At 32.3% G+C, this 12,846-nt stretch overlaps 1 protein-coding gene across 3 annotated transcripts in view; it reads left to right on the plus strand.

The window, feature by feature from the left end:
• LOC100208931 (intermembrane lipid transfer protein VPS13D) overlaps positions 1 to 12,846 on the plus strand; it is a 241,165-nt gene that overhangs the window by 62,364 nt on the left and 165,955 nt on the right. The window lies entirely within an intron of this gene.

Genomic DNA, 12,846 nt, shown 5'->3' on the forward strand with positions numbered 1-12,846 from the left:
CAAAAGTTGGAAAGATTGCGAAAAAGCTGTTAAAGAAATTTTTAATAGAAAACTGAAAATACAAAGCGAAGTGGTGGTTGAACGAGCTCATCGTATTAAACAACTCAAAGACAACAAACCAAGAACATTAGTCTTAAAACTCTTAAACTTCCAAGACAAAGACGAAATTCTCAATGCTGTAAAGTGCCTTAAAGGAACTAGCCTATACATAAATGAAGACTTTGCTCAAGAAACGATATATTATCGAAGAAAACTATTTGTAAAATAATCACTTATTAATATATTAATTTATATATAACACATTTTATTTATTTTTCAGATGATTGGGTAGCTGATGGCTTCCTAAGAGGTCACCTTACATTTATGAGCGAAAGTTCAAATCACACACTAAAACTAGTTCATCGTTAGGCTTCTGTAGTTATTCTTTTGTAGCAATCGACTTGTTTAAATGTTCGTACGTCGTTGTGCAGTATGTCAGCGATGAATCAACTGCATCATCGTTTCATCGCAATAGTAAAAAAAAATCTACAACAAGATTGTATGAGCAGACAGCATTTTCAGTACTAGCATATCTTGCCAATGAAGTAAAAGATCATAAACCTTCATTTGTCCATAAAAAATTGATTACAAGTACAGATAACGTTGATGCCCTTCCTAGAAATATTAAACAAGTTAGAAACATAAGAGAACGGGTAATCACAAGTCGAAAACTATCTAACAATGCCATTTCTATCTTACACGAGATTGCTTCTGATCTTCCGGATTTCATTTTGGCTGATACAGACGTTTCCCGACTTAATTGTTGTTGCAGGACGGCAAGGTATACTAACTCTTATGAATGAAGTTCTTCTAAAGCATGGTAAAACGCATACCCAATTATTGACGTATGACACAACATTCATCTTCGGAGAGTTTTATATATTAGTTCTTTTAATGCGTGGTGTTTGTTTTACAGAAAATCCATTTTTACCAGCAATGATTATGATTCATGAACAAAAGTTACAAAGTACTCATACGACTTTATTTGACATCCTAAAAGAAAAACTACCGGCTTTAAAAGTATCCAATTGTGCACTTGTGACTGATGGTGAAGCTTCATTCGATGTTTTTGAAGATGTCTTTCCCAAGATTAACAAGTTGATTTTTTGGAATCATTTATTAAAAGCAACCAAGCAATGGTTAAAAAGACATAATGCTACTTCCTTAGACATTGTCGTGTATCTCGATCACATTCAAACTCTTCATTCGGTCATGCGTCGTTTTTATGAATGGGAGGAAGTTTCAATTGATATGAGTGTACTCTTTATTATCTACAGAGCTTTTATATTAACAACATTAATCTTGGATTTGGAGATCAAGGAGACTATCATCTATTGAAAGATGAATTTCCTCACCTTGCCCTTGCAAGAGAAAACATTATTATAGAAAAAGTTCTACCACCTGAAGAACTACTTTCCGAAATGAAACGTCGGATTAAGGATTTTAAAAACAATGTTGTAAAAGAAGAAAAAAATGTTTGCAGTTCATCTGAAGATGTTCGAGCTCAGACTTTTTTCTTGAAACTACCGGTTCGATTAATTCAATTCATTTTGAAAATGTTTTTGGGACCAGTAACGATAATACTTGGTTCGATTAAATGGGCTCAAAAAAACTTGTTCATGTTGACCAGTAAAAATATGTTACCACATTAAAGCTGTGCAACGTTTAATAGGCGCGCCGGTGACATCTGAGAACAAGTCAATAAACTTAACACAACTACGTCGAAATAAGCGTATTGTCAAACAACGGCTGGGGAGAAAGAAACCACGAGGTGGTGATTGTGATGTCAACCCTGCTCCTGATGCCAATAGCGACAATGACATAAATGGAAATAAAGAAATTGTCTCTGAAACTCATGAGGAATATAACGCAATTATGGAAAAATTTACTTCTTCGGAATTCAAAAACGCCGAAGCACGAGTTGACAGGCTGTCATATGAAGACAAGTTTGTTATTAACAGTTGCATGGTTAACAGGGCAGATTTAGCAACTCTAAATTCAAATCAATGGTTAAATGATGCTGTAATCCATGCTTACCTTAACCAAAAAAACCAACCTAGTTTATGTCCTTCCTTCTTTTTTGGCTCAGTAATGGCACGAGAAAAACTAAGATACTTCTAATTGCCAATACTCTTGATAAAACACTTGGAATTGCAGATTCTCTTAATGGCGATGACAGTCTAAAGCTTCATATGTTTAAGAGGTATATGACATCACGATGTTCTGTAACTAATGAATTTGGAATTTGGAATAAAGTTGCTTTTAATGCCCCTTACCAACTTGATGGAAACAGTTGTGGTATTTTTACATTAATGTTTGCGGAGGCTGTCATGAATAATGTAAACATTAATGCCATAGATCCTACGGCTGTTATATTATATCGTTGCTACATTCGTGCTAGAATTGTACATCGTATGAGAGCTAACGTTGATAACGAAGATATATGTGGCATCTCGTTTTGTGTAAAACCTCGTGGTGCTCGTTTAACTTGGTCACAATGCGATAAACGATGTTAAGATGCTTGTACATCATCTAACAGCACATCATTGTACATCAGTATTCTAACAGCACATCATTGTACATCAGTCTTCTATTAGCACATCATTGTACATCAGTCTTCTAACAGCACATCATTGTACATCAGTCTTCTAACAGCACATCATTGTACATCAGTCTTCTAACAGCACATCATTGTACATCAGTCTTCTAACAGCACATCATTGTACATCAGTCTTCTAACAGCACATCATTGTACATCAGTCTTCTAACAGCACATCATTGTACATCAGTCTTCTAACAGCACATCATTGTACATCAGTCTTCTAACAGCACATCATTGTACATCAGTCTTCTAACAGCACATCATTGTACATCAGTCTTCTAACAGCACATCATTGTACATCAGTCTTCTAACAGCACATCATTGTACATCAGTCTTCTAACAGCACATCATTGTACATCAGTCTTCTAACAGCACATCATTGTACATCAGTCTTCTAACAGCACATCATTGTACATCAGTCTTCTAACAGCACATCATTGTACATCAGTCTTCTAACAGCACATCATTGTACATCAGTCTTCTAACAGCACATCATTGCACATCAGTCTTCTAACAGCGCATTATTGTACATCAGTCTCCTAGCAGCACATCATTGTACATCAGTCTTCTAACAGCACATTTTACTGTAGCCATTGCATTTGAACAAACCAATGGTTTATGGCATTTGTTTACATAATATACATTAATTTTTTGTTTAATTTAAAGAAAAAAATACAATGAAAAATTTTCTTTTTATTTTTAAATTTAGTTTAAAAATGATATCAAAAATAATTTTTCAACCTGGCCAGGTTTTAGGCTGTTGGGCCGGGCCGGGTTTTAGGCATAACCTATTGTTTTACTAAGTAAACGCGTTTTCAATTTTACATTCTAAAATGATGGCAATAAAAGGAAAACAATAGATTTTGAAATGATGCGCTTTAAGTCTTTGAAACTGCGAATAATATACTCAATGACGCTGATACGCAAATTTTTCAAATGAATGATTTTAATTCTCGATATTTTGAAACAGAAACTTTTAAAAGTGAACTTAAAGCTTATAAAAATAATCTTACGGTAATTCACATAAATGTAAGAAGCGTAAATAAAAATTTTGACAAACTTTAACATTTCCTAATTGATTGCAATTATTTATTCAGTATGATTTGCCTAACAGAAACTTGGTGTTCTGATGAATCAATCAAAAATAACTCTAACTTTCAAATTCCCAATTATAAATTATTATCTTCTGAAAGGAAAGCATACAAAAAAGGAGGAGGGATTGCAACTTATGTTCGGAATGATCAAGTGATAAACGTGAGAAATGATCACTCCAATTCTAATCCCGATAGTGAGGTCTTTACAATAGAGATCATCAACTCCAAGTTTAAAAATATTAAAGTCTCTACCTGTTATAGACCACCTAAAGATGATATTTAAAAATGTTCTAATTATCTAGAAGAAATTTTAAATATAGGTTGTTTAAAATACAAAGAGTATATATATGATTACTAAATTAATATATGATTACTATATATAAATATATATTATTATTATGATTACTATATATAAATATATGATTACTATATAAAAAATATATGATTACTAAATACAAAGAGTATATATATGATTACTAAATTATTTTTTGATAACATGTTTCAACATTGTGTTTTACCAATTATTAATAAACCCACACGGGTAAACTCGAGTTCTACTTCTGCTATAGATAACATACTAACAAACTCATTTCTAGATACCTCCTTAAAAGCAGGAATAATAAAAATTGATATAACAAATCATTTTCCAATTTACTTTACAATAAAACATGATACAAAAATAAATAATAACTCAAAAAAAAAATTATAAAAAAAAATAAAATAAAAATTCTATTCAATGTTTTAAAGACACACTATTGGCAGTAGATTAGGTTAAAGTGTATCGAGAATGTAACCTTGGGAACACAAACTCTGCGTATAATACTTTCACAGATATTTTTCTAAAACGCTATAATAATCATTTTCCAATCAAAGAAAAAGAAATCAAAGTAAAATATTTGAGCTGTCCATGGATCACAAGCGGAATCAAAAAATCATCAAAAACAAAACAAAAACCATATGTTAAATATTTGAAAAATAGAAATTAAGATAACCTATGTACTTATAAACAATATAAAAATCTTTTCGAAAAAATCGGAAAACATTCTAAAAAAATTTTTTTTTCTAAATTACTTCAAAAAACAAATGGAAATACCAAAAAAACATGGAACATCATGAAAGAAATAATAGGAAAAACAAACAAACAAACAAACAGCTTACCAGATAGAATTATTATAAATGAAACAGAACACAATGATAAGAACTCTATTGCCGAACAATTCAACAATTTCTTTGCAAATATTGGCCTTAACATGGCGTCTAAAATTTAAACCCCAAACAACTCCTTTGAAAATTATTTTACTGATCTAAATAGCGAACTAATTTTCAACGGATTAAGCTATGAATAACTCGAAAATGCAAAAAACTCTTTAAAAATTAACAAAGCACCAGGAATTGATGAAATTTGTAGCAATATTATAAAGTGTATCTTTCCTCTTCGAAATATTTAAATCTTCAATTACAACAGAAACCGTTCCAAAGAAATTAAATAAAATTGCAAAAATTGTACCAATATATAAAACTGGAGAACCATACTTACTAAACAATTATAGACCAATCTCAATTCTTCCTCAATATTCTCAAACTCCTCGAACGAATAATTTATAATAAGTTATATAAATATATAACAAACAACAACATCTTAAATACAAAACAATTCTGCTTTCAAAAACAACATGCAACCGAACATGCAATTGTAAATCTTGTAAATAGCATCAATTACTCATTTGTTAATAAAGAATTCGTTCTAGGAATCTTTATAGATCTATCAAAAACATTCGATGTTGATCATGCTATCCTGCTCAAAAAGTTGAAAAAATATGGCGTAAAAAATGTTGCATTACTCTGGTTAAAAAACTTTTATCTAAACAGACAGCAATGTGTTAATACTGATGAAAATATCTGTTCAAAAACGCTTAAGATTAAAGTGGCGTTTCCCAAGGTTCCATTCTAGCTCCTTTATTGTTCTTAATATACACTAATGATCTTCCGAAAGTCTTAAACAAACTTGATGTCATAATGTTTGCAGATGATACTAATTTATTTTAGTCATCTCAGTCTATTAAAGAACTCTTTGAAACAACGAATATTAAACTTGAAAAACTTAATATCTGGCTAAAATCTAATAAATTATCTTTAAACACAGAAAAAATCAATTGCATCTTATTCCATCCCAACCAAAAAAGAAAAAAATACCAAATATATCACCATTGCTAAAAATAGAAAACAAAAATATTGAAAGAATCTCAACAACTAAATTTCTAGGTTTACTAATTGACGAAAATATTTCATGGAAAGCACACCTTGACAATTTAAATACTAAAATAACCAAAAACATCGGCGTGCTATACAAAGCTAGACCAATGTTATCGCAAGAAAATCTAAAACATCTTTATTTCTCATTTATACAGACCTACTATACATATGGTAATATAGCATGGGCAAGTACCAATAAATCCAATTTGAAATCACTTTATCGACATCAAAACACATGCCGTTAAAATTGTCTATAAAAAAGATAAATTTACTTATGCTGAACCTTTGTTAAAACTCCTTAATGCACTAAACGTCCATAGAACAAACATTTATCAAAACTTATTGTTTATGTTGAAATATAAACTCGGGTTTGTCCCATCACATTTCTCAAATGATTTCTTTAAAAGCAATAGAAATAGATATGACACTCGAGAAGTAGGAGACTTTAATATACCGTTTAGAAAAACAAAACTATCGCGTTTCACAATTTCATATTGCGGTCCCTATCTCTATAATTAACTGATATCCAGAAATGCCATAATTCAAAATAAGATAACCTAAATTGTTTGAAAATCTTACTAAAAAAATTTGTTTTAAATATAAACAATTATATGAACTTACACTAAACTAATACTGAAACTAGAACCAAAATTAACGTTGAAACGAAAATCCCAAAAACTTCAATAACAGTTATCAATATAAAAACTATATAAATCAAAACTAATTTTATTTATGCCTAAACATATATTTATCTCTACAAAATCTAGCTTTTATCAATTATTTATTATCATACATTTTTATTATATATGAATCCAATATAAAATAAACTACCATTATATTTTGTGAAACTAGAAACATGTAAAACGAAAATACAAAAAATATTACAAATACAAGCGGTTTCTTGATGACAAGACTATCTGGTCTTCTCCAAGTTTCCCGCGTTTAATATTAATGATATTCCGCAGTTATATTTTTTTGTATAAAATTGTGATATTTTTATTTTTTTCCTTTTACCGTTATTTATTTTATAAACATTGTAAATTTGTATCAGTTATATTGAATCACAACATTGTAAAGATAAAAGAACAACAAAAAAAAAGACAGAATTGGTTTAAATTGCGTTCTTATTTTAGGGGGAAGGGGGAGGGGAGGAAAGTTTTGGAAATCAAGAAAAGTGCTCCCCTCATGGATACTTTGCTATTATGTCTCATGAACATTGTAATAATTCATAAGCTACGATATTATTAATATTTCTAACGGGCATACCCTCCCCCTCCCTCCCCCCTCCCCCAAATAGTGATAATAATAAATACCATGCCAAAGATAAAAAATACCTAAAAACGTTAAATATCTGCTAATAAAACGCAACAAAGTCGCAAATCAAAAAAAGACCGGTGGCTTATATCAGACTATTGACTTATTTAAATTACTTTTTAAATAAAAAATTCTCTTTACTTACAGATATGAAATGCTGACAGATAAAGTTGTAAGTATTTTTCAGTTTTACTTATTTTTTTAACCCGTAATAAAAAATAATTATCTGTTGTTTTTAAGTTGCAGCAAGTTTGTTGTCCAGTTAAGCATCATGTGTGATTTTTGAACCTGGTTTCAACATAGCTGCGTTTGATGAATTAAAAACACGTACTGAAAGTGATGCAGCTACTAAGATGAAGCTTTAACAGCATTTGTATAAACCAATTTTCAAAAATGTTCAGTAGCAATAAAGTACACACTTAAAAAAAAAAAGTTCATCAAATATTTTATACGATCTATTTGATTTTTACAAGAACATGAATTTTACAAACTTTTAAATACATTTAGCTACGCCCAAGAAAGTTAATTCCATTTTAGTATATTCAATTTAATTCTAAAATTCTGGAAACTGTTTGTGTACTCTGTTTTTACGATAAATATTCTAAATAGTTAAAATTTTTAAAAAAAGAGTTGAACGCTCAACGCAAACATTTTTATTCAAGTTTAAAGTTCTATAAAAACCATCGGAGTTCTACAAAAACTATCGGAGTTCTATAAAAACTACCGGAGTTCTATAAAAATAATCGGATGTAATTTATATTTTGTCTATTTATGTATTTTGAGCAAAATTTTAAAAAATCAGATTTTTAAAATGATTGATTTTAAAAAAGTCAAAATTAAAAAAAAATCAGTTTTATTGCTTTTTTTCACAATAAAGGAAATTGTTTTCAATAAAAGAAATCTGTTTTTTTAAACATTGATGTAAAGTAAATTTCTTGGTTTACTATCAAAAGTGTTTTTAATTTTTTTCCAATTATTTACGCATTATCTTTACAGAAAAATCTAGTTCAACAGATGAGTATTAGGTGTCAAAGCTTGTTTTATCATTACCTAAAAAGACTCTTAAACACTTAGAATGATGCTAAAGTATGTTTCTGTATTTTCAAAAAAGTTCAGCTTTCAAAGAAGACTTTGCGAGAATCTTTAAATACTTTTAGGCAGTTTTAAAATAAGTAATACCTTGTGCTTTTGATTTTCACCAAGTAATTTTTAAAACTTCGATAAATATCCTAAGTGCTGTTATCTAATATATCTAATTACTTTTTTCATTACAATTGGAACAAGCATAGAATCAGTTAAGGCTAGTCTTTTCTTAGTTTAGTAAAAACATGCTAGCACTGTTGGCAGCCAATTAGTAGAATAGCACATGTTTCTGTTTAAATTCTTTCTTTTAAACAGGCTCACATAGCAACCATTTTGGTTCAAACTAGAATAGATTGTTAAATCAACTGATTAATTGTCAAAACACTTGAATACCTCTCCAGATGGCACATTAACGTTGGCCCAACGTCGGATCAACCTTGAAATATTTGTTGGCGATAGTCGGCAACTGACGTCGCCACAACGTGGATTTAGAAGTCCACAACGTGCAACGTCTAATGTTGGTCCAACGTAATATTATTTTATATAAGAATCTTTAAAACTTTGATTCATTTGGAAAACATATGCTTACTATTTTATATGTAATGTTCATTAAAACTATTGCATTGATTCATTTTTCTCCAATGTCATGTCAGGTTTTTTCTACTAATGTTCATGTAAGGTCAGATTATCCTGCTACTGGTTACATGTAACTCAGTACAATCTGCTTTATGTCCTGCTGCCTTGTAGGATACGCCTTTTTAAGCAAAAGCTAGGAGATGCCAACTCCAACTTAAAACACCTACTGCCTTGGGGTTCTTGGTTGAGTAAAGGCTAGAGATGGTGTCTCGATAAAAATACTCATCTTTGGCAGATGTTAAATGCATCTGGCAACTGTCTTGTACAAGGCCTCAAAGGCAAAGACTTTAAGGGTTAACAGATTCTATTTGTTGATCAGCCTCGCACCCTTTCTTCATCTTTTAGGCTGGCCCAGATGTATTTTTAATACATTGTTTCCAGTTTAGGATGTTGAATGCTGGATCTTCTTGACTCAATGCATGGGTTTTGCTTGTGTCTCTGTTTTTATGACTAGGCAACTCATTCAGTTTTAGAGCTGTACCCTCATTAGGAGATGACTAGGCATCTCCTAATGAGGTTACAGCTCTAAAACTCAGTTTTACGGTTCTGAGGCCGGCTCGTAATCAGGTATCCCGAACTCTGTGGTAGCTCTCAGAGAGGCTGATTCCATTAACAGCTGAAAAATATCAACTTGTTAACAGTGCCATGTTGCGCATGGATGTTGTACCTGATTGCACTTTTGGTGTGCATTGCCAAGGCCACATTTGGAGCCCTTTGTTATGGCTTAGGGGTTTATTAATAGCAATGAGGCAATAGCTTGAGCTAATAAACAGTGTTCTGAGTACTATCTATGCTTTGAGTCAAGTTCTCCAACAAATTTAAAAATGAATAAAGTACCAAAATTATAAAATACAAAAAACAATCATAATCACCAAGTTCTCATTCACTTATACTCGTGGTCTTCGAAGCAACTTTTCTACTGTTGAGTCTTATCTCTTGCAAAGTTCACCAGACCTACTTGCTCTTTGTGAGACTAATTTGAGTTCAGCTGTCTCATCTTGCGATCTTAGTGTTAATGGTTGGCCTGAGCATTTACATTTGTAAGAACTCACACAGTTGTCGTGAAACTAGGTTTGAATTCACAGACTATTCTTTCATGTGCTTTCGTTTAGCACCACTTCACTCTATTGCCTTTCTCTTTGTTCTATACCGCTCTCCTTCATCTCAAGACTGCACTCTTTTTGATGTTATTTCTGATCATATTGACCAAGCCCTCTCTCTTTATCCATCAGCTAATATAGTTGTTGTTGGTGACTTAGATGCTCACCACTCTGAATGGCTTGGCTCTAGTGTCAGTGATTATGCAGGCATTAAAGTCCACAACTTTTGCCTTTCTCAATCCCTAACCCAAATAGTCAACTTTTCAACTCGCTTTCCAGAAAACCCAAATCATTTACCTTCTCTACTTGACTTATGTCTTGTTTCTGATCCTAGTCAGTGCTCAGTTTTTCCATATTCACCCTTAGGTGCTTCTGATCACAGTTTGATCTCTCTAAAACTAATATCTCATTCTTCTTCATCACCTGAATCCCCCTATTATCATACCTCTTACAAATACCTTAAAGCTGATTGGGACTCTTTCTGTGATATTTTTCATGATGGCCTTTGGGTAGAAATCTTTTGTCTTCCTGTCGACAAATGTGCTTCTTACATAACTTCGTGGATTCAGGCTGGCATGGAATCTTTTGTTCCCTCTCAACAATTCCAGATCAAGCCTCACTCTCCTCCATGGTTTTCCTCACACTGTGCTGCTGCGATTGCCAATCGAAACTGTTACTTCCATATCTATCGACAAAACAGTTCTCCAGAAAACAGACATCTTTTTATTACTGCTAGAAACCATTGTAAAAAGGTTTTGTCTGACGCCAAAGCCCGCTATTCTCAGGTCGTGATATCTCATATATCATAACAAAAATTAGGCTCTCGTGACTTCTGGAGAACTTTTAATAGTATTAATAATAAGGGCAAATCTTTAATTCCACCTCACTTGTATGGTTCAGACTTTGTCACCTCACCTAAAGATAAAGCTTATTTTTGAATTGTTTGCTAAAAACTTTTCACTAATATCATTTCTTGATTCCACTTGTTGCGTTCTACCTTACATTGCCAACAAACAGGTTGATCCATTGCTTGACATTTATATCACTCCAGCATCTGTATCTAAAGTGATTTCCTGCCTAGACTCTTCTACAGCTTGTGGCCCAGACAACATACCTGTTATTGTCTTGTAGAAGTGTTCTCTGGAGCTGTCGTCTATACTCTCAAAACTATTCAACAAGTGCTTATCAGAGTCTTGTTTTCCAGCCTGCTGGAAAGCGGCATCTGTTATCTCTATCTTCAAAAATTCTGGAGGGCGATTTGATTCGTCTAACTACCGTCCCATTAGTCTTCTTCCTATCATAAGCAAGGTTTTTGAATCTTTAATTAACAAACACTTAATTTCTCATCTTGAATCTAATAACTTACTTTCTGACCATCAATATGGATTTCGATCTTCTCGTTCTACAGCTGATTTGCTAACAGTAATAACCGATAGGTTTTATCGTGCATTAGATAAAGGTGGAGAGATTAAGACCATCGCTCTTGACATTTCAAAAGCTTTTGATAGAGTTTGGCATGCTGGTCTTCTCCATAAGCTTTCTTCTTATGGTGTATCTGGCAACATTCTTAAGATTATTGAATCCTTCTTTTCCAATCGTAGTATAAAAGTTGTCCTCGATGGACAGCACTCTTCTTCTTATTCTGTAACTTCAGAATAGAATTCAAGGTTCAATCTTTGGCCCTATACTCTTTTTAATTTACATTAACGATCTTCCAGATATTTTCACATCTAAGGTGGCATTGTTTGCTGATGATACTACCATTTATTCTTGTTGTGATAAGAAACTAACACTCTCTGATTGCTTGGAGGGGGCATTTGAGCTTGAAAATGATCTCACTTTTGCTACAGCATGGGGCTCACAGTGGCTGGTGAATTTCAATACAGATAAAACTCAATTTTGTTAAGCCAATCATTATCGCAATAGTTTAGATCTTCCTATATTTATGAACGGTGATGTACTCGATGAGTCATCTACTCTTCATCTTCTAGGATTAAGTCTTACTTCTAATCTTTCTTGGAAACCATATATCAAATCTGTTGCAAAGTTAGCATCTGCTAAGGTTGCATCTCTTTATCGAGCTCGACACTTTTTTACTTCGGATTCTATTCTCTATCTCTATAAATCTCAAATCCGGCCTTGTATGGAATACTGTTGCCATATCTGGGGTGGATCTTCTGATGCCCTTTCTCTTTTAGACAAGGTGCAAAAACGCATTGTAAATATAGTTGGACCTGATCTTGCAGCCAACCTCCAACCATTATCACATCGTCATAATGTTGCTTCTCTTTCACTTTTCTACAAATTCTATAATGGGCACTGCTCTAAAGAGCTAGCGTCTCTTGTGCCATCTACTAAAATTCATTCTCATGTTACTCGTCACTCAATTAAGTCTCATCCTTTTTCTGTGACTGTTCCTAAGTGCTCCAAAAACTCTTATTCGTCTAGTTTTTTTCCTAGAACATCAGTTCTTTGGAATTCGCTTTCTTTATCTTGCTTTCCTTATTCATTTAATTTGCAATCTTTTAAGTCGTCTCTACAATCTTCAAAGTCGTATCTTGCTCTACAATCTGCATCTTTTTTCTTCCAGTAACTTCCAACTTTAATTAGTGGTTGCTTGCAGCCTTGTTGAAAACGAAGATGTTTAAAAATAAAAAAATAAGTTTGAATAATTTTTTTTCGCGATAAACGAAAATTGATTTTTATGCTGATAAATGAAGCAACT

Source organism: Hydra vulgaris, chromosome 01 (genome assembly GCF_038396675.1).
Source record: "Hydra vulgaris chromosome 01, alternate assembly HydraT2T_AEP".
Taxonomy (NCBI): domain Eukaryota; kingdom Metazoa; phylum Cnidaria; class Hydrozoa; order Anthoathecata; family Hydridae; genus Hydra; species Hydra vulgaris.